This window comes from Ochotona princeps, chromosome 6 (genome assembly GCF_030435755.1).
Source record: "Ochotona princeps isolate mOchPri1 chromosome 6, mOchPri1.hap1, whole genome shotgun sequence".
NCBI classification, from domain to species: Eukaryota; Metazoa; Chordata; class Mammalia; order Lagomorpha; family Ochotonidae; genus Ochotona; species Ochotona princeps.
In genome coordinates this window covers 68,323,116-68,349,467 of record NC_080837.1, presented here as the reverse complement: position 1 = coordinate 68,349,467, position 26,352 = coordinate 68,323,116, and the positions used below count along the sequence as shown (strand labels likewise).

Sequence of the window (26,352 nt, the reverse complement as noted above, 5' to 3'; positions counted from 1 at the left end):
TCAGATTGGCTCAGCTCCAGCTGTTGTGGCCACTTGGGTAGTGAATCATCGAACGGAAGATCTTCCTCTCTGTCTCTCCTCCTCTTTGTATATCTGCCTTTCCAATAAAAATAAATAAATCTTTTAAAAAAAGAAAGAAAATCCCAATGATCTCTCAAATAAACAAAACTATGACGAGGTTTATCAAGTTGTTGGAAACAGAAAGCAAGATCTAAATATCAATTGCCTCATTTGATGCCAACAAAGAATTCTAAAATGAAATTTTAAAAGCATTTTTATTTTTATTTATTGTAAGGGCAGAATTATAGAAAGTGATCTTCCACCTGCTGGGTCCCTCCCCATATGGCCATAGCCTTCTGGGCTTGGTCAGGCTAAAGCCTGGAAGTATTAACTTCTTCTGGGTCTCTCACATAGGTACAGCGGCCCAAGCATTTGGGTCATCTTCTGTTGCTTTCCCAGGTGCGTTAGCAGGAAGCTGGACGAGAAGTAGAGCCACTGGGTCTTGAAGCAGTGTGCATATGGAATGCCAGGACAGTGCAGGCATACTGTGATGCAGGTCGCTTTACCTGCTGCAAATGACAAACACTATTTAACAGATTAACAGAGCTAAATTTGGATACGAATTGGTTTAATAAGCACTGTAAAGATGCCAAGGCTCCTGAAACCTGTCAATCAATGCAACACAAGCTGAGACTGTACAATGGGAGGAGTATTTCTTCTAGTGGTTCAAGTGCTCACATCTCATATCAGAGTACTTCAGTTCAATGCTTGACTTCCTGCTAATGCAAACCCTGGAGGCGTGGTGCTGGCTCAAGGCATTGGGTTCCTACTAATCACATAGGAAACCTGGAGTTTATTCCCAACTCCCAGTCTCAGCCCCAGGTTGAAGGCCTTGGGTTGCTGAAGCACTAGTTAGAAGCTCACTTGTGTTTCTCTCTCTCTCTCTCTCTTTCCTTCCCTCCCTCCCTTTCAAAAACTAAGCAAACTTGGAATCTAAGAAATTATTTCCCTTGCACCAGCCTCCCATATTGGTGTCCATTCATGCCCAGGCTGTTCTGCTTCCAATCCGGCTCTCTGCTTGTGGTCTGGGAAAGAAACAGAGAATGTCCCAAAACCTTGGGACTCTGTACCCATCGTGGGAGACACAGATGAAGCTCCTGGCTCTAAGCTTCAGAATAGCTTAGCTCTAGCTATTGTGGTCATTTGAGAAGTGAATCAACAGATGGAGGACCTTCTCTCTCTGTCTTTCCTTCTGTCTCTGCAAAACCTGCCTTTCCAATAAAAGTGATCAATAAATATTTAAAAAATAATTTTCCCTTGTGTAGATGTGTATGTAACTGAACAATTGTGCTTACAATGTATGTAGAAGTAGCATAATCTTGAAGATCTCATATAGAAGTAGAGGAACTCAATCAGATGTCAAGATTTACTCAATAGGGCCCAGCACGGTAGCCTAGTGGCTAAAGTCCTCGCCTTGCATGTGCAAGGATCCCATATGAGTGCCAGTTCTAATCCTGGCAGGCCCTGCTTCCCATCCAGCTCCCTGCTTGTGACCTGGGAAAGCAGTTGAGAATGGCCCAAAGCCTTGGGACCCTGTACCCGTATGGGAGATCCAGAAGAAGCTCCTGGCTCCTGGCTTCTGATTGGCTCAGCTCCAGCCATTGTAGCCACTTGGGGAGTGAATCATTGGATGGAAGATCTTTTACTTTGTTTCTCCTCTTCTCTGTATATCTGACTTTGCAATAAAAATAAATAAATCTTTTTTAAAAGAATTATTAAATAGTATATCAATTAAATAGTATATCAATTAAATCAGTGGAGTGTCATTAGGGATAAAACAGAACAGAGAGCACAAACACTGTTTATTGCAGAGAGAAAAACAAAGAAAGGATTGATTTTTTAAAAAATATTACTGAATTAAGTAATCTGAAATGAGATTCTAAAATGAGACTTAAAAGTCAGAATTATAAAAATGGAAATTTTTATAAATATCAACTGTTCTAAAATTCAGCACTTCTGCATAATGAAGGACATCGTAAAGGAACTAGAGGTCAGGCATCAAGTGGGAGAAGACATTTGCAAAGCATATAAATGAAAAAAGCTTAATATGCAGAATAATACAAAGAAATTCTATCATTATAAAAAAGAAATTATCAAAACGTGAGCATATATAAGAGAAAATAAACCAATAAATTTAAAAATACAAACTCTGTTAGTATTCAGAAAATGAAAATTAGAATTATAATCTTTTTTTAAATTAAATTTATTCATTAATTACATTGTGTTGTAATTACATAGAATCTGGGATTCTCCCCCCACCCTCCCCCCATGGTGGATTCCTCCACCTTGTTGCATAACCATAGTTCAAGTTCAGTTGAAATTCCCTCTTTGCAAGTATATGCCAAGCATAGTGTCCAACATCTTATAGTCCAGTCAAGTCCAACTACTTATTGGGTAGACCCTCTCTGGTCTGAGGGCAGAGACAGCAGAGTATCAAATAAAAGCACTAACATACCATCTGCAACAATTAACATCGTTATGGAATTAATTGACATGGTATTGAGCAGTCAACATGTTAAAAATAAATGCGATTTCTTAACCACTTTCTGTGACCCCCCCATTCACAGTTCAATTTTAGTTTATATACGACATATGACATAACATCCATAACATAACATGTTATGCTTAACATCATATCATCTTAAATTAAGGCAAACATCTCTCACCATATACTAAGATCAAATCTAAATGGATAAAAGATCTAAACCTGCATCCAGAAACCTTCAAGCTTTTGTAAGAAAATGTTGGAAATACTCTGCAAGATCTAGGGGTAGGTCCCTACTTCCTAAGAAGGACACCAAAAGCAATAGAAATCAAGACCAAAATAAACAAATGGGACCTCATCAAACTAAGAAGCTTCTGCACAGCAAAGGAAACAATAAACAAAGTAAAAAAGCAGCCCACAGAATGGGAGAAGATCTTCGCGCACTAACTAGGTGATAGAGGGCTAATCTCCAGAGTATACAAAGAATTACAAAACAGCCAAAACACCAAAATAAACAAGCCACTCAAGAAATGGGCATGGGAAATGGGCAGACATTTCACAAAGGAACAAACCCAAATGGCAAATAAACATATGAAAAAATGCTCAAGCTCCCTGGCAATAAGGGAAATCCAAATTAAAACATCAATGAGGTACCACCTAACGCCAGTAAGAGTGGCCCACATGAAAAACACCAACAACACTTGCTGGCGAGGTTGCAGGGAAAAGGGAACCCTACTCCACTGCTGGTGGGGCTGCAGGCTGGTACAGCCTCTATGGAAATCAGTATGGAGAATATTCAAACAACTCAAAATCGACATACTGTATGACCCAGCTATAGCACTCCTAGGAATATATCCAAAAAACTTGTTTTACGAGCAACCAACATGCACTCCTATGTTCATAGCAGCACAATCAGTAATTGCAAAAACATGGAAACAACCAAAATGCCCATCAGCAGAGGACTGGATAAGAAAGCTATGGTTCATCTACTCCATGGAATACTACTCAGCTATTAGAATTATAATCTAATAGAACTCAGCCTAGCAGAAAAGCAAAACACTTTTTTAAGTCTGAAAACAGAGGCCAGTGTTAAGGCTTATCAGGTTAAGCTGCCATCTACATATGCATCCCATGTGGGTGCCGATTGGAATCCTGTTGCTCATCTTCTGATCCTGTTCCCTGCTAATGGGCCTTGGAAAACAGAAGATCACCCAAGTGTTTGTGCACCTAAACCTATGTGACTGACCAAGATGAAGCTCCTTGCTCCTGGCTTCCTTCTGGCCCAGCCCCAACCATTGCAACCACTGAGAAATAAGCCAGCAGATGGAACTACTGTCTTTCTCTCTCTGTAACTCTGCCTTTCAAACAGAAGAAATCATCAAAGAAACACAAAATCTGAAAATGGCAAGAATCAGTGATGATTTTAACATTTATACACATCAGAACTTCAAAAAATGCTGTCCCTTTGGAAAATAATTTAGCATTTGCTAATAAACCTGAAGATTCATAAGCCCTATAATTTTGTATCTTCTTTCTAGGAATAAACCAACATAAACTCCTTCAGACAAGTGACAGAAAACGAGGCCAGAGCACTCCCAGTAGCGTGGCTCAGTGACAGCAAAATGCAGAAACAATATAAAGGTGGACCAATTATTTTAAAAAGTTTTAATATACAGCACATTCAATACAATATTATATGGTAACGAGGTAAGAACCCCAGTTGTACACTGGAATCTGGATCAACCCTAAGGCATACCATTGACCTTTAAAAGTTGCAGAAAGTATTTTGATTCCATTTATATAATGTTCAAACATAGATAAAACTGAACAATATGTTTCATAGAAAAGCAAAAGGTAACATTTCAAAGAGAAGCAAAGCAATGATTGATGTCAAAATCAGGGTCATCATTTTCTCTGAAACAGCAAGAACCTACAGGGGACTTCAAAGGTAATACATCTTGAACCAAGCAGATGGTATCATTATTCTTTTCCTCATCTACATAATTTATACTTCTATCATGTATCTTTCATTTAAAAAATACTTTGAAAATCATAAATGCTCCAAAACAGCTCATTCCTTTTCATACGTATTTGACAGATGGAGAGACAGTGGGTTTCCTCCCCAGATGCCCACAACTGGGCTGAAGCTGGGCCAGTCCAAAGCTGGGATCCAGGAAACACCACCCAGCCCTCTGATATCGGTGGCAGGAACCTGCTTCCTTGAGTTATCACCCACATCTGCATCAGCAGCACAGTGGAAGCAGGAATTGACTGTAGGCACTGAGATGTGGCACACAGGCAGCCTAAATCACTCAATGGAACATCCACCACCACAGCAGGGCATTTCCACTGGGGATGTCGGGCTTCCTGAATGTTCCTCAGAGAGCTTGCAGAAGTCGTCTAAGAGTTTTTATCCTGCGCTACCTGTGGCCGTGGGAATGGCTACCTGGCTTGAGGTAGTCCTTCTGACCCCTGTCTTCTTATCTCTGCTCGAAGACCTAGAGTTGAAATGAACTCCCTGACTTCCTCCTGCCATCTTCAGATATGCTCCTCAAGACCATAAGGCCCATTTCACTCTAGCCTTATGCAATGAACACATCACCCACACAAATGTTTGTCAAGAGTCTACAAAAAGTACTCATGGCCAACGCTGTTCAATCTTGGTTGAGCTTGTCCAGACATCATCCCCCAGGACCTCTGGCTTTCCTGGCTACCCAGGTTCCCTCACTGTGGCTGGGTTCCTCAACTATCACTGTTGGCTTGGCTCCTGTAGTGAGTGGTCTGTCTGGACTTCATCCTCACCACTGTCCAGAACCTGTTTTCCAACATCCATTCTCAGACTTTTACAGCTGAGCATCATTGGGACGGGCAAACCTGGCTTCCCTGCGCACCCATCTCTGTATCTCAAACACTTGCAGAGGAGGTCAGAGATGAGCAGTTGCTTTACATCCTCTCTAATTTAGTGATCTCACATGGGTCCGAGTCAAGCATTCCTCACTCAGATCCTGTTGACATTAACAAGTTGAATACTCCCGCTGGGACGTTCTAAACAACGGAAAAACTCTTTGGAGAAATTGATGATTGTTTCACTCTTGGCTTGAGCTAGGGGTAGGCCAAGCATTCCAGAGGACCCGTCCAGGACACCACCTGATCTGAGCTTTTCCTCTCACGGTTCACAGTGTTCCTCACAGAGGGAGCTAGCATTGCACAGACTGCCACCCAAGGAACTTGTTGCTACAACAGAAACTTCCAAACCATGGCAACTGGACTGGCCAAACCCAATGTTGAACTATACACACAGTATAAAAATCAAGTTGCCTTCATCTTGCATTTTTGGCTCATTTTCCTAGCCACATCCTAAAACCAAATGGATTCAATTACTAGATGAAAAGTAAATTCTATCCGTGGGAACTGTTGCTATTGCCACAGAAAACAAGGAAGGTATTTTCCTGCCATATCTAGGAAGAGATGAAGTCATTGTTTTAGGATCAAAGGATCAGACTTAAATTCCTGCCACATGCAGAAAGAGAGAGTGGGGAACTTGATTAGCCTGCCTATTATAAAGGTCTCTTATTATTTTAGAAGGTATTTTAAAATCCCAAATCCAGGGGACTCTTTCTGGGGAACAATTTGAAAATGTGTACTTCAAGCTTTTCAAATGTGTGTAATTGTACTCAGTAATTGGAATTCTGCAAATAGCTCTGAAAGTACACAAAGATTTATCTGCAAAGATATTTAATACTAAATTACTTTCAACCATGAAGGAGGAAATACACAGATATGCAACACCAAAAATTGGTTAAATAAATGACCGTCTAGTGGAAGCACCCTTTAACACCTCAGCTGCAGTCAGGATTAGCCACAACTCTCCACTCTTGCCAGCAGTCCTTGGGACCGACTGCATGGTGGGCGCCAGGTCTGTGAGCCCCAGCATGCTGCGTGTGCCCAGCCTGGGGTTTTTGTTCACACTGACACTCCCACCGATTAAGCTGTACTTCCACCAAGAATCATCTGTGTTTGTTCCCAAACCACTTGGTGCTGCTTGAGAGTCTTATTGTAATTATGAAATATGTAGACTCAGGAATTGACAAAAAAAGAGGTTTTTATTTCTCCGGAAACTAGATTGAAAATTTCAAGCCAAATAAAATGGAGCTGCCAAAAGAAAAAAATGAATGGATGAAAGAAAAGAAGGCAGGAAGGAAGGAAGAAATGTTGAGTGAAATGGCAATGAACAACCATAATATGTAAGGGGGAAATTTTGAAGTCTTTCCTCTAGGAGGGCAAATACATGTAGCTTGAATCTAAAAGTATGGTAGTTAAGTTATTCTGATGAAGTTAAATATGAAGGCGCTTACTGGATGCTCATATTACATAATACTTGTCAGTTCTTAAAAGTGACTATGTAGAAAAATAGATGATTAAATAGAAATCTACTTGTGGCACATTTCTTCTACCATTCAGTCACAGGATATACAGTAGGTATTCCTGATTTTGTTTAGAAGTATTAAAGTATGATATATAAGACAAATACTTGAAGGATATACTGTAAAAGGTTGTTATAGGTTTTCTCTAGATAACCCTTGCTTTTTATTAACTAATTTATTTATTTGAAGGGCAGAGAGACAGGGAGAAATCTCTCATCTACTGGTTCATTTTCCAAATGCCCAATACAGTCAGGGCAGGTCCAGGATAATGCTTGGAGTCCAGAATTCACAGCGAGTTTCTCCTAGATACAACTGGCTCCTAACTATTGAGGCCATCCTCTGCTGTGTTTCCAAGGTGTGTATTAGCAGAAAGTTAGAACTGGGAGCCAACATCAGAACTTGAACTTAGGTGCGCCAATATGGAGTGTGGCATCAAGTGATACCTTAACCTCCAGGCCAAACGCTCATCCCCCTGTGACCTTTATGGGAGTCTCTGGCTTGGCTATGGGCTATCATGTGACTATATATGACAGGGGACAGACATGCCAGTGAAGTGCCCACACGCCACATCTGAGTGCCTGAGTTCAGCTCCTGGTCCCACCTCCCAATGGAAGCTTCCTGGTAATGTAGAGCCCCACAGGCAGTAACATGACTCCAGAAGTTGGGTCCCTGTCACACATGTGGGAGACCTGGATTGAGTTTCTGGCTTGCAGCTTCAGCCCCAGACCCTTGTGGACATCTGGGCAGTGAATGAGCAGATGGAAGTTGTCTCTTTCTCCTTTCCCTAGCCCTCTACCTCTCTAATAATAATAACAACAACAACAACAATAATAATAAAATAAAGGAATATGGATCACAGCCTATGGTGGGGGACAGAGGACACAACTACATCAGAATTCAATGAGATGGCAAGAAGGGTATGCTTGGGTTTCTGACTCCATTTTCATTTTCTAGGAATTAGCTCCACTACTTTTTGCGGACCTGGGGTCATTCCCAGCCACAGTTTTCAAAGATGCTTATACTACTAATTGGTCATTTTTTTAAAGCTAGGTTTTCTTTTTTAAATATTTATTTATGTAATTCCATTTTCCATAAACATTTTGAACTATAGCACATTATAATGCATAACGACCAGATAGGGCAATTGGTGTATCCATTACCTCAAACATTAATCATTTCTTTATGCTAGTAGCATTCAGAATCCTCTCTGCTAGCTGCTTTTTAAATTTTAATTTAAATGTTATTGTTTGCGAGGCAGAGGGTACGAGAGAGATGTATGGGTGGAGAGAGAGATGGAGATAGAGACAGATAATTCCTATCCCCTGGTTTTCTCCCCCAAGCACCTGCAGCTACTGGGACTGGACCAAGCAGAAGCTGGGATTTCCCATATCAGCAACAGGAACCTAACCATTTGAGCCATCACTTCTATTTCGTAGGCTTTGCATTAGTAACTAGGTGAGCCTTCCCTGAATCTGCATTAGGAGTTAAGTGGAATGAGAAACCAGGACCAGAACCCAGGTACTCTGGTATGGTTCTGACATCTTTTTTTTTTTTTTTTTAAGATTTATTTATCTATTTTATTGGAAAGGCAGATTTAAAGTGAGAAAGAGAAACAGAGAAAAAAATTTTCATCTGCTGGTTCCCTCCTCAAGTGGCCGTAACAGCCGGAGCTGAGCTGATCTGAAGCCAGAAGCCAGGAACTTCTTCTGGATCTCCCATGTGGGTACAGGGTCCCAAGGATTTGGGCCATCCTCTACTACTTTCCCAGGTCACAAGCAGGAAGCTGGATGGGAAGTGGAGCAGCCGGGATATGAACCAGAGCCAATATGAGATCCCAGCAATGCAAGGCAAGGATTTAGCCACTGGACTATCACATTGCGCCCCAGGTCTAACATCTTAAATGGTGTCTTAACCACTAGGCCAAGTGCCCACTTTCTACAAGGTAGTTTTAAAATATACACTTAGGGGCTGGCACTGTGGGGCTGTGGGCTAAGCCTCCGCCTACAGTGTCAGCCAGTCCATGATTCATGTTGCAGTTGCTCCATTTTTGATCCAGCTTCCTGCCTGTGTCCTAGAAAAGCAGCAGGGGATGGTACAAGTCCTTGTGCCCCTACACCCATGTGGGAGACCCAGAAGAAACTCTTGGCTACTTCAAATCAGCTCAGCTCCAGTCATTGTAACCATTTTAGGAGTGAATTGTGTGGATGAAAATTTTCCTTCTCTTTGCTTCTCCTTCTCTCTACAAATCTGCATTTCAAATGAAAATAGATCTTCTAAAACTTAAAAAAATAAAAGTGTCATATGATACTCCATGCATATATGTTCACTTACTGTGTTCAACTAAAACTTCCTGTATTAAAAGAGAAAGATCACTTTCTTGTTGAGCCACTGTCACAACTTGGAATGGCACAGTTTATGCTCCACATGTTATGATGTTGTCCAACCTTGACATTCTGAGGGGAAACTGTTAAGACTCAGAGAAGCAAGAACAAATCCAAGGTCACCTTTCCCATTAGAGGCAGGGCAGCAGCCCAAGACTCTGTGCTTCTCTCTGCTGAGGGCTGTTCCTACTGCACCATTCAAGCTTTTGTCCAAGGTCACCAGACATCTCTTCTGCTCTGAGGGTCAACAAAGGTGCTGGGCGCACTCACTGGTCCGAGGTGTCTTCTAAGCCTCCCAAGGCAGTCCAGCAGGACAAGGGGTCCTTACTTTGTCCTCATCCAGCGAGGTCTCTCCACGCTCACTTCCCACAGAATGAGACACCATGCTGGGGTCTCCAACCTAGCCCACAGAGTCCTAAGTCAACCTGTACGCAATGGGGGCATAGTGGGGCACAGCCCTTGCATAGCCCTGGCACGAGCCATGTTCCCAGCAGGGTATAGTCCCTCAAGCTGTCCTCTGACTGGGAATTGGACACTGACTCTTGAGCCAGGAGCCAACTCGGCCTCCCTCCAGAGTTCTCCCAACCACTGTGTGGGAAATAGCAGTTTCTGTGGAAAGCAGTTGACATGATATGGGCCTCCCCTCTATCCAATCAAGCATGGCTAATGGATAGGTGATCCCAAGGGGCTGCCAGTTGTGCCTTGGGTAGAACTCTGCAGGCCCAGTTAGTGCTCTGTCCTCCGGGAACTCTGCCTGCCTCAGCTCCTTTCCTGATGTACATAGCAGTGCCCAAAGCCTCTGGATGTGAGCACAGAGAGCAGCCTGCCAGGGTCTGTGTCCCAGGCTCCTCCTCTGTGATCCTCCTCTGTGCCTCTCTAATGAGCTGATCATCCCTACACAGGTCACCAGGTCCCCCAGCACACAGCCCTCGCAGGAGCAAACCCACACCAGGTGCCTGAAGAACTGCCCTGGCCAAGGATGAGCCCATTGGCTCCTCCCAGGATCTGGCTTAACACTCAGCCTCACCCACAGGGACCCAGAAGAACTCCCGAGCACAACTGTAACTAAATGTTGGATCTGCAGACAAAAATGGAGGGCGCCTGTGTTGTGGCACAGTGGGTTAATCCACTACCTAAGATGCAGGCATCCCATGTGAACACAGGTTCAATTCCTGGTTGTTCCACTTCTGCTCTAGTTCCCTGCTAATGAACCAGGGAAAGCAGTGAGTGAAAGCTGGTCCAAGTTCTTGGGTCCATGCCGCTCATGTGGGAAACGTGGATGGAGTTTTTGGCTCCTGGCTTTGCCTGTCCCCACCATGGCTGTTGTCATTTGGGGAGCAAAGCAGCAGTGGATAAATCTCTATCTAATTGCCTTTTAAATAAATAAATCTTTAAAGAGCAAAAAGAAAAATGGAGGCTGTTCATGCAATCTGATTAGTAAGGACCCCGTGGCTTGCCAGGTTACCTATTCATGTCCACTGTGTCACCCTGTCTGGTGACTAACTTGGCCTGCAGCTGCACAAGTGGGAGAATGCATGACTCATGGACTCAGCTGAAGTTCAATGTTTAGGAGACCAGAACGTCTCCTCAGGTAGGTGCTCTGCAGAGCAGGAATATTCTGAGCACTGCCTGGAGGAGTCTGTACTGTGCATGCCAGGTGACAGCACTCAGCCCAAAGGCGACTCCTGAGCTGGGGACTGGAGGCAGCGTGTTCAGAAGCCACGCAGCACCGCCACAGCAACTCATGTAGTATAGCCCACAATTAGTCACTATCAATGATACCTCTTGCGGATCAGAGGCCACTGAACACACGGTTCACTTCTTCAGGAAAAACGAAGACTGCACTGACAAAAGGAAAGAAATCTGCCAAACATCTCATTTCCTGCTATCTCACCAGATGGTTATGAATCATCCGAAAAATCCCTTCAACCTCCATGAACGAGTATTTCGGGTATTTACAAACCAGCGGGACATCTGTGACTATGCAAGCATAGGAGAAACTTTTAGGCCATGGAATGCAATTCTCCGGTATGAAGGGAAACATACAGCATTGGAATCTCTATCTCCCCAGGGTTTCTGATACAGGAATATTAAACAGTGAGGAATGAACGGTCCAGCAGGAGGTCAGAGAGGTCACATTAAACAGAGAAGAGGATTCACAAAACAGGATGTGAACTTGGCAACTGGGGTTTCAATCACTTATTTAGAAAGAACTAGAAGCATCTGTGTTACAATTTTTGGGGGAAAAAAAAGAGTGCTTTTTCCGGAAGAGACAAAGAGAAAAGGAAGAAGGGAATGAATGGAGAGCAGGAAGGAAAGTCTGGATGGGTTTTTATTGGTCAAGGTACCCAAGAGCCAGCAAGTGGAGGAGGAGTTGCTGTGGCTTCATGCCTGCACCTGTACCTCGTGAGAGTGGAGAGCTGATCCCAGGCCTCCCCAGGCTCTGAGGGTAGCATCGCCCTCTGGCAGAGTCAAGTGGCAGGAGGTTGTGGTTCTGTCCTCTTTGGCCCCAGACAAGAATGTTCACTTACAAATCCCAAGTTGTCCTAAGCCCATATGGCATGTTCTGAGGATCCAAAACAAACATGGGGGGCCTCTCCTCCAAGTGCCTGCCCTCTAGCTCATGCTCTGACCTGCTTTCATGAGCTGTCGGGGTGACGCCCAGACTTGTTCCAAAGATGGCTCAAGGGAGGGTGACCCAGCCAGCAGGTGGCCTGCTGCCTCCCCACTGGCCCCATGGGCAGAAGGAATGAGCCCAACAATGCCTTTCACAGGCTATGGCACCCAGCCAGGCCCACAGAGCCTTGAGCTTGGGGTGGGGGGTCAGCCACCTGCCTGGTGCTCCCCTTCCTGGGAGAATCACATACACATAGAGAGCTGGAAAGAGACTTCTGGAGGATTTGGGAGAAGGAAGGCCATTCAGGCCGGGCCAGGTGGCCTCATGCCAGGCACACAGAGTTGGTGGAAGAGTTGGGAAGGTAGATCTCATTTTGAATGGTTTTCCATCCTGCAGAGTGGTTTAAATGAGAGGTAATACTCTGAGCTCAGCTCTTCTTCAAGAGAAAAAAAACAAAACAAAACAAAAAACCAAAAAAAAAAAAAAAAACAGGTCACCGGGGGAGATATCAATGGGAGAAGGCAGCATTTCTGTCACTAAACAGATCTTTTTGACAAGGTTAGAAGTATTGAATAAAACAATGTGCCATCTGTACCAACCTGCCTGACCTGAAGAGCAAGTTCAAATGCCAAAGTGAGAGGAGAGGGAGGGCACAGGAAGTGAAGAGCGGGGAGAGGTTTCCACTCTTCCTTGGGGCAGGAGTTTGGCACCTCCTCTCTTCTGAACAACAGAACCACTGTGGAACCCTCTAAACAGAAACTGGGGAGCCCCCCTCCTCCTCCCAACCTACAGGATCGCTTCCTCATTCCTCCCAAGAACTCCTGGTCCTCCTCACCCTGAGGGTTCCCAGGGGAGGGGGAGTGATTGGAGATCACTTGCAATAACCAGCGCCTGTGTTCTGCCTTTGACTTTATTACAGGATGTAGCTAGAATACAGCTGGCCACTTCTGGGTCTCGATTTTTGTGAAAAAGAGGGTTTGTAAATAGAGCTTAAGGAGCCTTCCTGGGAAGGAGCTATGGGCTGCCCTCTAGTCAGAGGCCAGGGAATTGTTTGCACAGCAAGTACAGAATCCCCAAACTTAAAAAGAGATGGTTCTGGGGCCTTGTTTTTCATTGACCTTGAGGATGTACTGTGCCAGAGATACCTCTGGAAAGGGAACATTTCTGTTCATTATGTTAAGATGCAGAAGATACAAATTCTTCTGTGGTGTCAACCGGAGTCCCAAGGGAAGGGCACCAGTGGTCTGATTTGCTGCTTCCCATCATCTAAGCCGCTTCACACGACCTGGGAACTGATTCATGGGAGTTGAGAGTGCTGTTGGCCCAGGTGTGAGAAGAGCAGCTCACACCTGCTCTGTTCCCACCTCCCTTCAACAGAGCACTTATTGCCTTGGTCTAAAGACTTCAATACCCAGGGCGATTCCTTTGGGCTTTAGCATTTTTGTCTCTAAGAACACCCTTGGGAGGGGTGACTCATCTAGCAGTAGTGGGCTCAAGTGTCTCTCTCAAAATTCATGTCTTTTAGGCCCAACCCCAAGGACTTCAAAATTGGGAGCAAGGGATTCTAGGAAAGTAATGAAGATAAAAAAAAAAAATAGGTATTAGGGTGGTCCCTGATCCAATCTGATTGGTGTCTTAGACAAGAAGAGGAAATGTGAACACAGACATGTGTAGAGGGAGGAGCACGAGAAGATGGCCAATGCAATCCAAAGAGAGATACCTTGGAGGAAGCCAGCCCTGCTCACATCTTGATCTTGGCCTCCGAATTGTGAGAACATAAACATCTTCAATGCGTCGCCCCACCTGCAGTACTTTCCTAATGCAGCCCGCCTCGCAAAAGCAATACACAGGCTACTTCCATTTGAACAAGACAGCTTCACTGATAGTCATCATTGACAGATTGACAGTAGATAAAGATTTTTAAAAAACCCCAAAAACCCACACTAGCACAGTCCTAGGGAGTAGGGTCCGCGAACAGATGAAGTCCCATGTGGCGATGCCTGGCCCAGTGTTGAGGAGCTCAGCGTCTGGAACCCCAGACAAGCCACTGAAACCCTGCAGGCTGCAGCTGGCTCATCTACACTAGTACAAGGTGTACACTGCTTGGGAGAAAGTGAGAGTTCCAGCAAGTGCATTTATGATAATGGTGATGGGGACTGAGGAAGGAGAGAGGTAGAGACTCTTGGAGAAAGCGGATAAGCCATGGGAATCAGGAGGAGAGCCATGGAGTGTGGTTCCAGCCCTGAACTGGTCAGACCGCTCTGAGACGTGACACCCACACTGAAGCAAGGGAGGGAGAGACACAGCAAAAGGAAGGGTGAGGGGAGCTCTATTTCCCAAGGTAGTCTTGTTAGAGACTCTGTTTTTCCTTTCCACAGACGTCAACAGTGGACCACTCTTGGAATCATATAGAAGACGTGAAGATGTTTCTTCACTCACTTTTTCTTTCATAAAATCTCCATCCCTGCCATAGGTACCACTAGAGGAACATTTTCCAACAGCAATTTTAGGCATGATTTCAGAACCTGGAAGCAGCTCCCTCAATATTCATAAATGGAGTCTCCCTTCCAAACCAAGAAGCCATTACTTCTGCTTCTCCCTTGGACCCCAGGAGAGTGACCAAGCAGGCAGGGGTTGGGTTTTATGATACTCTGAAGGATCCCCAGAGATATTCCTAGAGATGTATTCTCCACCAGCACTAGAAACTTTGAAGTCTGAAGCACAAAACATGATTATGTTTATTAGTTGATAACTGACATGCCTTCAGACAGCAGACAAATTCATTCAGGAAATCCAGTCTTGCTTGCTTGCAGCCAAGACTGTGCTACATAAATGCTGGGCTAGGCACCAGGGAAAATGAGCTAGAAGTCTTCTTGGGGAGAGATCCACAGACAACTAGATATCAAAAATGAGCCTACCATCTAACCACACTCTTCATGAGCTACAGGATATTGCTGCTAAATATTAATGTAAGCATATGAGTATTATGCTTATTCCTATGAGTATTATGAGTATAAGCCCAATGGTTACAAACAGTAGTTAAGATGTTCATGGCCCATATTCCCAGATTTAATACCAGCTCTGCTTCCTCACTCTAGTTTCCTGTGAATGCAAGTACTGGGAGGCACTGGTGACAGCTCAAGTCATTGGGTTCCTCCCTCTCATATGGAAAACCAGAATTGAGTTTCTGGTTCCTGGTTTCTGCCCAATCCTGGGCCACTGCAGCCATTTAAGGAAAGAAGCACTGGACAGCATATCTCTCTCTGTCTCTCTCTCTCAATCTCTTTGCCTCAGATAAATGAACATATTTTTAATTTGCCCTAGTATAAGACATCATGAAAATAATCAACTTCTCCTTCACTTTCCAGAATCATTACTTCACCATTTCTCACCTATTCTCTGAAGGCATGTAATCCTTTTCTCAAGTCCAACACCGAGGCTCTTGGTTAGGAATAAGACATAGTCTCATTATGGGGAGACAGCAAGGTCCAGGGCCTGCTTTCTGGTCACAGAACCCTGAGAAAACCTGCAAAGAAAGAGGAGGATTTGCATGGTTTTGGCCTCCCTGATTAAAACAGATATTTTCAGTTCTGACTCTGCAATTATCTGGCACTCCAACTAGGCCTGTTCCTGGAAGCAATAGGTCTGGAAAGTGTCTAGGTCAGAGAACAGCTGTTCTCCACCCAGTTGGATCGAAGCATGGGAGCAGTTGGGGAAAGGGCTATCCAACAGAAATGCATTTTCTATTTATTCTGAGTTCTGAGATAAACCTAAAATGTTCAACCCCACTCAGGTGGGGAAGAAACTTCAGGTATCTTTGTTTTTCTGGATCTCCTTGTCATATCTGTAATAAAGAAGTGAGACACAATGCAGCTGTACTTAGAGCCAACTTGTTGTAAAGCTTTTGTTGGTGTCTGGAAGGACACAGCTGTGTCTTTCACTTCTTCCTTTGACTGAAATCAAGCAAGCACAGTCCTTCCTGTCTCTCCTAGGAAGGTTCTAGGACACCGTTGTTGAGAGCTGGATTCATAGGAGCATTACAGTGCTGTGTAAGGCAGAGATGACTGTGCTACCTGTCTCATATGGACGAAACGAGATAATACACAAGCATGTTCATTCTGTGCTGTTTACTAATAACAGGCATGAGTGTCAACTGGAAAAGCGAACTCACCACAGGACTTGGGCACTAGCATTGCAACAAGGATGTTTTCCAACCAGTGAGAAATAGAACAAAATAGACCTTCCAAACATGCATTTATATTTGATCGTGTTTTTAAACTATGGTAACTTGCACATGTTTTACTATCTTTACCATTATTAAGTGTAGACTTCAACACACCAAAGGGCAAGATTTAATGACTGAGTTTGAATATTTTTTTTGTTGTTGCTTTATAGACAAAAGTGAATAACAGGAGAAACAAAGATTGGTCATTTCAAAGTTACTTTGCTTGTAAGGCAGGGATAGGGAGACAACACAACAGAAAAACAAGGGCTGAGTTAACATGAGGTTGGTTACTTTAAGGTCCTTTTTCTTAACGACTAAAGGAAAAGAAACTTCATTGTCATGCCAATTGAAACTAGCTGTTATCTCAGTGTCATTTCTTGTAAGTCAGATAAACAGCTTAGTTTCAGCTTGGTGACATGCAGCCATATCCTGAGTGACTCCATTTGAATTTTAAATCTTATCTGTTGGAATATCCTGCAGGAATCTTTTTTTTTTTCAAATCCAATGTCAAATAGCATTGTTTTATTTTTATTTTTCTCTCTCTCTCTTTTTTTATTAATTACATTGAATTATGTGACACAGTCCCATAGGCACTGGGATTCCCCCTACCCCTCCCCAAACCCTCCCCCCATGGTAGATTCCTCCACCTTGCTGCATTACCACAGTTTAAAATCAGTTGAGATTCTTTCATTGCAAGCATATACCAAGCCTAGCGTCCAGCATCTCATTGCACAGACAAATTCAACGGCTTGTTGGGGAGACCATCTCTGGTCTGAAGATAGAGGCGGCAGAGCACCATCCCTACCAATTCAAAGCCCCAATATCACATCAGCAACAATTTACAACATCTTAAAAAAAAATGTATTCATTTTTATTGGAAAGGCAGATTTACAGAGAGAAGATACAGAGAAAAAGATCTTCCATCTGCTGTTTTACTCCCTCAGTGGCCAGAGGGGCCAGAACTGAGTTAATCCAAAGCCAGGAGCCAGGCGTTTCCTCTGGGTCTCCCACATAGGTGCAGGATCCCATGGGTGCAGGGTCTCAAGACTTTGAGCCTTCCTTTACTGCTTTTCCAGGCAATAACCAGGGAACTGGATGGGAAGTGGAGCAGCTGGGACACAGACCGGTGCCCATATAGGAGCCCAGTGTTTTGCAAGGTAATGATTTAGTCACTGAGCCATCACACCAGCCCCACATGCAAGAGTCTTGTCTAAAACAGTGGCCTCTTGTGATTTTTATTTAAAAAGTTAAATTAAATTTATTCACAATGATGAGTGACCAGCAGCACTCTCCATGTCCAAGGTTTCATCTTCTCATACTGAAACCCCATACCCACTATGCAGTAACTCGTCCTCTCCCCTCCCACCCACTCCTGGCAAACAGTACTTTCGTGTCTGTCTTTATAAAGGAAGTTATTCATATACTTTAGATACTTCCTATCAATACAATCATACCATATTTGTGCTTTTCTCATGCATATATTTCACTGAACATGATACAATCAAGGTCTGTATTGTAGCATGTGTTAGAATGGTCTTCCTTCTTAGAGAAAGGTAATATTTTATTACATAATATACATATTATACACAATATTTTCTTCACCTGTTCATCCACCCAAGGATAAACTTTTAGAGCACATTTTTTTTTTTGAAGATTGACTCATTTAAAAGGCAGTTACAGAGGGAGAAGAGTCAGAGACTCCAACGGCTGGACCAGGCCCAAACCAAGAGGCAGGAGCTCCATCTTGGTCTCCCATGTGGGTGGCAGGGACCCACAATCATCGGCTCTCTTATGCCTTTCTGGGCACATTAGTAGAAAGATGGGTTGGAAGCAGAGCAGACAGAATGCAAAATGTCACTCCTGTATGATTTAATCCACTACACCATAATGCTGGACCCAAATTTTGAGACCATTTTCCTAAGAAAGCTATGTGACTTACAGGGATAAAAAAAAAATAAGATCACTGTACAATTTCCCCAACATGAGCTATCCAAAATAGTTGAACTCACATAAGTAGAGAGAGGATGGTGGGGCCAAGCACTGAGGGCAGGAGGAAATGCGGAATTAGTGTTCAATGGAGGTTGATACCCAGTCATGCAACACAACTACTACTTTCTGGAGATGTACTACTGGGCAACATGGTGCCTTCTGGCAACGGTGCTGTCATGCATTCGCAGATTTGTTAAAAGGCTGGATCTCACATTCAATGTTTTGTCACCATTTTTGTCAAGAGGGAAGGAGGGAAAAAGAAGGACAGGGAAGAACAGGGAAAGACACGGCAATGCAGTGTTTGTCAAGCTCTGTGGATGCACTGATGTGGGTGCATACAAATGAACTTGGCAGCTTTGCAGCAGAGATCCTAACAGAACATCTTTGAAGGTTCACCAAATAATACTGATCTTAGTTCTCCCTTCTGAATGGTCTGTTTGGAAAAACAATACAGGTTCAGGAACTTTCCCCCAGCAGAACTTTCAAAAGCCTTCTACAAATCATGCGCACACCCTGTAATAACTTGGGAGAGACAAGCCTTACTTTAAAATGTTGACACTGCAGCGTACCACTGAAAAGGCTTATGACAGGGACTTCAAACTACATTTATTAAGGAAACATTTTCTGAGGCAAGGAAATTTCTAATTTGTAGCTAAGTGTCTTTGCAGAAAATCAGAATAGGATACATCCACGAAGGTTTGTCTGTAGAATGGTGAGTATGATTTTCAGCTTTGCAGAGTTCAGAAGGGCTGGAAATGGGGAGTTTTTAAGGAAAGAATGGCTAATAGTAATAGCTAGTCATGTGTATTTATTGAGCATTTAGTAGCACATTTGCTCTTCCCAACAACTCACAAAGTAGGTATCATTATTTTCTGCATTTTGTAAATGGAATCATTTGAAGCCTGGTGATATTCAACAACTGGACTGAAATCATAGGATTAGTAAGTGGTAGAATATGACCAAGCAGTGCCTGTTTTTGCAGTCATTGCGGCCTATTACTCTTACAGATTGAGAAGCAAAACATCTCACTCTCCAGTTGTCTGAAGAAATAACCAAGTGAAACCAACAATGGACAGTGGACTTATGATAGGACTACACTATGATAAATCCATCGCACATTGGAAGCATCATATGGAGAAAATATATAGAACACACCTAAACTGGAACCACCTCGCTTGGCCACACAGCTTAGAGGGTCAGTGATTTGCCCTTGTAAATATGGGGAGCCAACTGCGAGCTATGGCTGCTGTCACTGTCCAGTCTCACAAGAAAATTCAGTATCAGAAGAAAATTCCAGGTGCAATTTCTACTGATTACATATCACTCTCGTACCATCATAAAGTTTACAATTCTTAAGTCGAACTGTCATCAGCTGGACTATGTTATGTTGGAGACTGGCTTATCTGTTGCACTTATACATAAGTGAATGTCTTTTCTTTATCCCTTCCCATCTGGGATCTCCAGTCCTCTTGCCAACTGCCTAGCATGGGAAGACCCAGGAGCCACCATGCTTCTGATTTCGTCTTTAGCTGTAGATGAGAGTTCACTTGTCCCCTCAGATTTAACATCAGCTGCTAAAGGGTATCAGTTCTCTCACACTAAGGAATCTGCAGTCACTGGACAACAAAGGAAAATCTGATGAGTGCCAGGGAGAACCAGGCCCTCTAGCAAGGAGGTGCCAGAAAATCTGGAATCTGAAGACCATGTGAGAGACACACCATCCTCCGAGGAAAGGAAGCTCAAAAGTGAACCCATCTGTCAATAGCGCACACGTATGCAAGGAAGAATGAATCAATCATGTATCATCTCCGCAGTCATCCTCCTGGAGGATGGGTTAAGGTCCTAGTTGTTCCTCTTCATCAGCTAGCCACCTTCTGATCATCTTACAATTCAGCATAAAGTAAGGGTTCAGAAAGTGAGTAGAACTTCACTGTGTGGATCTGGACATCTGGGAAGTAGTGGGATGATGAACATGCCCCATCAAAGCTCCCTGCTTCTTTTATGTGTCTCAGAGGAAGAAGGAGAAAGAGGAGGAAGGGGCGATAGATAACACATTGTCCCCACTAAACAAGTGCTGTGGGATCCCTCTCCAAGTCTCAGGCCCTTCCTTGTTGTCCATACCTAATCACGCCTCAATGAAAGAGCTTCACACCTGCGACACTGGGCATCAGCCCAATTTTCCATCAATGTACTGCTACTTTGTCTTGATTCTGTTTGTAAGGTCAGGAATGGCAGTGACTGTAGGTTTCATTTACCTGTAACTACCTACAAACCATGTTAAAGCCTGATGACTTCCAACAACAGCTATCACCCCTCTGTACTCACAGATCTGCCTCTTGGTCAAGTGCAGGCAGGACGATGTACCTCTGCTCCACACACAGTTAGCTGGAGAAAGCTGACTGGGGCTGGAGGATCTCCTTGCAAGCACAGACTCACTGTCAGAGGGACCTCTGTTGGGCTGTTGTCCAAGGGCTTCGTCCCCCTCCATCTAGACCTGTCCAAGTGCCTGCTTGGCCTTTCTCACAATATGGCAGCTTTTTCTCAAGAACAAATATTCCAAGAACACCAGTCCCCAACCACCACACAAATACTTGTCAGGTATTCCCTGAAATCACACAGGTTACTGTTCCAATGGCCAAACACAGTTTCCTGCCTGAGTCCAAGGTCATCATGAAAGACGCCTACACAAGAGTAGGAACAAAGCAGCCATTTGTCACAGAGTGTGACCATATTTGTTTGCATTAGTTCAGAAAAAAATGGAATATTGGCTTTCATTTGTATGACTTGCCCACTCCACGTTTTTAAAAATTAGGCACAAAGTTAATACAAAATTCCCCTTTCCACTTGGCTTGGGGGTAGGGGAGGCAGAAAAAACTCTATGAGAGCAAAGTTACCAGTAAATAAAATCAAGGTAACATGGGGGTACTTCCAGAAATTCATGAAAATGGGTATTTATGAGAAGCTATGCATAGTCTTTTTTTTTTTTTGTACCAAAATAAACTCACAAAGAACTTTCATCTTTTTCCATGAAGCCTTTGAAGCACCCTCATAGAAGTTCTTATTCAAACAGCACCACAGCAATCCTAAAAGACAGGGAACAAGAGGTGCCCATGGGGTAGGTAGAAGTTTACGGCACACATGAAAACCTGGCATGCTGGCAGGCACAAAGCACGCGTGGATGTCCTAAGGGCTTGGAAATGCTGCACCAGCCAGAGGCTCACAGAGAAAGACCTTTGCAGGCAAAGGCAGAAACATGAAAGCAAGAAAGCCGTTTGGGGAATAGAGAGCATTATCCTGGACTTTCAAAGCTTTCACTTGCCTGATACTTCTTTTTTTTTTTTTTTTTTTTTTTACTGAGGATGAGACTGTTAAAATGTGAGATGACAAATCCTTGAAGGACTGGATTAGAGTCTCAGCAGAACAAATGGAAGAAGCTGACAGAGACATAAAGAGATACGAATGTATGTTAGTTGGCAGACAGGTAAGTTGCACTAAAAAAAAAAAGTCTGGGCCACAGAGAGGTGAATCATCTCCTCAAGGTCGCATGGAGTCTTGCCAGTGTGATGGGATGTGCAGGCAGATGTGTATGCTTGTTTTGGTCCATTTGTTAGAGGAGAAATTTTCATAAACAGATTCTTCTTACTGTCTCTATGAAACTGGAAAATACAGTCTCAAGGAAAAGGAAGCAAGGGCCACAGATGCAACAAAACATTCGATCTCCAAGCTGCACTGAAAGAAAGGTTTAATGAAATCATAACTCCGAATCATTAACCAAAGCAAAAATAGAACTATCAAATACCAAATTGTGAACAGGTTCCCTGGGGCTACATGCATATGAGAGTATTTTTAAAACCAGTAAGCTGCTTCTTCCTTTCTTCTGAGTAATCCCTCCTAAAGCACCCTGAAATTATAAATAGAGACCAAATCCTGGTACTTTAAAAATTCTGACACAATTTGTATTACAAAGTCTTTATCTTTACTTGTTTACTTGCCTCTTACAAACATCTCCCCTGTTGTTTGTAAACTCTGGATTTTGCTTGTCTTGGGCCAGGAAACTTAATGAGGTGCATTTAATTGGCATCCTTTGTAAGTTCTGTGATCCTAGCAGGAAAAATACTCATTGTTCTAGAATGAAGAAGACTGTGGATTGGAAATGTCTATGATGTTAGTAGCAGTAGCTCTATCAGACACTGTTAAAAGCCTCAGATTCTGAAAACTTTTGCTTACCTCAAAGCTGGCATTTGTTCACAGTGAGGAAAATGATTCAAACTACTACCGCCACTGTACAGTGTATAGCATTGCCCCTGGGCATACACACAGCAGACAAGAATACAGGACTGTGGGCAGTTATCTGCTTTCAGAGTTCCTCAGAACTCTATTAGAATTAAATGTCCGAGTTTGAACTCAGTAACCTCTGCAAGTGATGGAAAGCTTGAAAAAATGTTCACATTATGGTTCTTAAAAGTATTTTTTAAAAATACAAGAAAATAAGAAACCCAAAGGAATTGGAGTCATTTATTCCCTCTATGGTGTGGTTTCAGGTCTAAAGATTTAAGATTTAGGGCCTGCAATAAGGGCGGCAGCTTCCTGTGAAGGGAACAGAGGCTGAAAACGAGGACATCGATAGGAGCTAGAAGACTCTAGAACAGACTGCTGAGAGAGGTGCCGATTTCAAAAACAGGCTACAAGGTTCACTCTCTGGTGTTGCTCCTGGCTAGATTTACACCATTGGCAACAGAACTGACCCCATTCCTTCGGCATCCATTATCCACAGAATCCAATGAGATCCCGACACTAACTCAGAAGGACCATCCCTTGGCTCCATGCACCCTTGCTGGTGTTAGGTTTTGTGGGAGAGGATGAAGCTTGGGTATTTGCAAATGCCCACGCCCTCTGTGTAGGTCATGCAGGATCCTGAGAGGAATTTAGGTTTGGGATTGGGAAGGCCCAGTTTCTGCTACTTGACCAGTTGGAGAAATTTTTTTTTTTTTTGAGAGTGTTATTTTACCACTTGCTGGGTGAAGATAACAATACCTACTTTAAAACACTATATGGGCCCAGCATGGTAGCCTACTGGCTAAAGTCCTCACCTTGCACACACTGGGATCCCAGTTCACATCCCGGCTGCTCTACTTCCCATCCAGCTCCCTGCTTGTGGTCTGGGAAAGCAGCTGAGGACAGTCCAGAGCCTTGGGACCCTGCACCTGCGTGGGAGACCTGGAAGAAGCTCCTGGCTCCTTGCTTCAAATTCGCTCAGCTCTGGCCATTGCAGCCACTTGGGGAGTGAACCAGCGGACAGAAGATCTTTATCTCTGCTTCTCTCTGTAAATCGGACTTTCTAATAAATCTAAATTTTTAAAAATACATATTGTAAGAAACACACATACCAAAAACTGCTGTGAAACTCAAGTGAGGCAATGTAATTAAAGGGCCTCATCTGCCATAGGTGCTTAAGTCTTGGTTGCTCTCCTGTCTGTGATTGGCAGGACTGTAGGAATAGGAAGACATGAAGGAGTTTTAATCAAAGCATGAGGAGGGACTGTGTACGTTTTGTAGCTGAATTTCTATTACTGGACACCAATAATAATAGATCCAAACCATACTCAAGTCATCAAGGCATGGGTCCCTGAAGTTCAGGATCCTGTGGGCTGCATCATGAAAGCAGGTGCATTGCTCAAGTGCTTTCTGAATTTCAGCTTCCTTGCTGGCCATCCTTATACATCATGCACATGCTATTGCCCCTATTTCATGAATTTCTCTCACTGTCTATGACCCCAGAAGTGTTGGATGTCAGCTGACATGTGCTTCTCCCCCACCTCTCTGCACCCACAAATAACTTCCCATTCACTGAGGGCCCACACATGGGAGCAGAGATGTCTGGTTCCAACCTGGCCCTTCTTGCCCTTCTTTACCCAGTCACTGAGCTAATGGCTTGTACTGCTGGCAGTACTGACAGACAACAAACTAAACCCAAAGCCCTAGCTAAACTTGCTCCATCCTACAAAGGCCTATACATCATGACTTCCATACCTGCAGTCAACTACCTTCCTAGGGTCCTTCATCCAAAGGTCCTGACAAATAGTACATGTGTTTCTTGCCTTTCATGCAAGAAATTTCTGACCACAGTGATTAAGGAAGAGTAAGAGATGGTGTTGGTGTTGTTGTTTGTCTTCAACTTATTACATCCATCATACTCAGAATAAAGCAGAAATTCTCACACCATAGAGAGACCTTCATGGTGGTCTGACCCTCTGACCCTGCACACCATTCTTAACTCAAGCACCACTCTGATTCCTCTCCCTCTGTATCGTTTGGTCTGAAGACACACCCAGCAGGTGAGAGCCTTGGGTCTCTGCATTTACCTTGCCAGACCCCTTGCCTTCCACAGCCTCCTGCCTTAACTTCCTCACCTGCTCCGGGAGCCCACCCAGAGGTCACCACCCTGTCAGTCGCTCTGGAGTCCTCGACCCTCCTTTATCATTCTTCCTAGTGTTTAGTTGACATCACATTGGTGGATTCACTTATCTTACTCGATCTATGAAACAAAAGATCCATGAAAATGGATTTAGCAAGGTAAGCTGACACTGGTGCAAAGCAATTTGAAATCCATGCACATCTTGGATCTTCCAAAATGTATGAAAATCATATGCTATGAAACAGTGAGACACAGGCTTTGCAATTTTTGTACCCAAATACATACCGTTTTATTTTCCATGGGCTTTTCATGGACATTCTGAAGTGTCCTTCTGTATGTTAAAGTCATGACTTAGAACCACTGGCAGCCAACCTTCCAGGTGTCAGCTAGGCTGTCCTGCTTCTTTTTGTTCTAAGATTTCTTTATTTTTATTGGAAAGGCAGATTTATGAAGAGAAGGAGAGACAGAGAGGCAGATTTATGAAGAGAAGGAGAGACAGAGAGAAAGATCTTCCATCCACTAGTTCACTCCCTCAAGTGGCCGTAACGCTGAGCAGATCCAAAGCCAGGAGCCAGGAACTTCTTCCAGGTCTCCCACATGGGTACAAGGTCCCAAGGCTTTGGGCCGTCCTCTACTGCTTTCCCAGGCCACAAGCAGGGAGTTGGATGAGAAGTGGAGCAGCTGGGATATGAACCAGCACTCATATGGGATCCCAGTGCATGTAAGACGAGGATTTTAGCCACTAGGCTATCAAGCCAGGCCCCACAAGCTATGTTATTCTAAGAATTTCTACCACTTCTTCATCACCCCAATGGCTGTGGTAGGAAACACTGTAACTCTACACTGTGCTGTCATTGCCAGCACAGCCACCCTCCGCTGGCATCTGGGCAGCCTCCTCTCCTAACTTGGCCAAGTACCTACTTTCCTAGAAACAGCAGAGGGTAGAAGCACTCGCAGAGAATGAGCAGAGGGAGTCATTCCCTCAGAGTCCACCCCCGCTCCTCTTCGTGGCCCACCTCTGCTAAGATTCTAGATGCAGCTCCACAATCCACCACTCAAGTCTCTCCTTCCTCTTGTTCCTCTGCTCTTTGCTCCCTGTAAACTGATGACCGCGCAAGAGGAACATGCGGTTATGTCACAGACAGCAGGCAGCAAATGCTAGAGTGTGTAATACACTCACGGTCATTTTCAATTCTCTAGCCTCTTCCTCTGTGTTTTCAAAGCTAAGCAAAGGAAGCACTCGTGGAAAAAAAAAACAAAAACAAAACCTGATTCCTTACATATCAGATGCTAGGAAACTTGCACAGATGCTACACTTCCAATCTAGCTCCCTGCTTGTGGCCTAGGAAAGCAGTAGAGGATGACCCAAAGCCTTTGGATCTCCCACATGGGAGACCGACAGGCAGCTCCTGGCTCCTAGCTTCAGATCCTCTCATCTCTGACCATTGCAGCCATTTGAGGAGTGAACCAGTGGATGGAAGTTCTTTTTCTCTTTCTCTTTCTTCTTTCTCTGTATCTCTGAGTTTCAAATAAAAGTAATGACCCTTGAAAAAATTATCACATTGCACATTTCAAGTTCCACTTTGGTTGCCTTGGCAGAGTCAAAGCAAATGAGTCCCAGTTTTTATATGTTGCAGGGGAAAATGTTCCCCACTCCTGCTATATTTTGACACAGAATAAATCACATACATTTCGCCTTGCTAGTATCAGACTTTTAATGAGCAACTTCAACGTCATCTGACCCCAGATGGCCTTA

General features: G+C 43.8%; 1 long non-coding RNA gene across 1 annotated transcript in view; it reads right to left on the bottom strand.

Annotated features, from left to right (window-relative positions):
* LOC131480470 (uncharacterized) overlaps nucleotides 1-21,470 on the bottom strand; it is a 43,495-nt gene extending 22,025 nt beyond the window's left edge. Inside the window, exon 1 of the long non-coding RNA XR_009245558.1 lies at nucleotides 21,187-21,470. This is a non-coding gene — a long non-coding RNA (uncharacterized LOC131480470). The remainder of the gene's footprint in view (nucleotides 1-21,186) is intronic.
* Nucleotides 21,471-26,352: the final 4,882 nt, after the last annotated feature.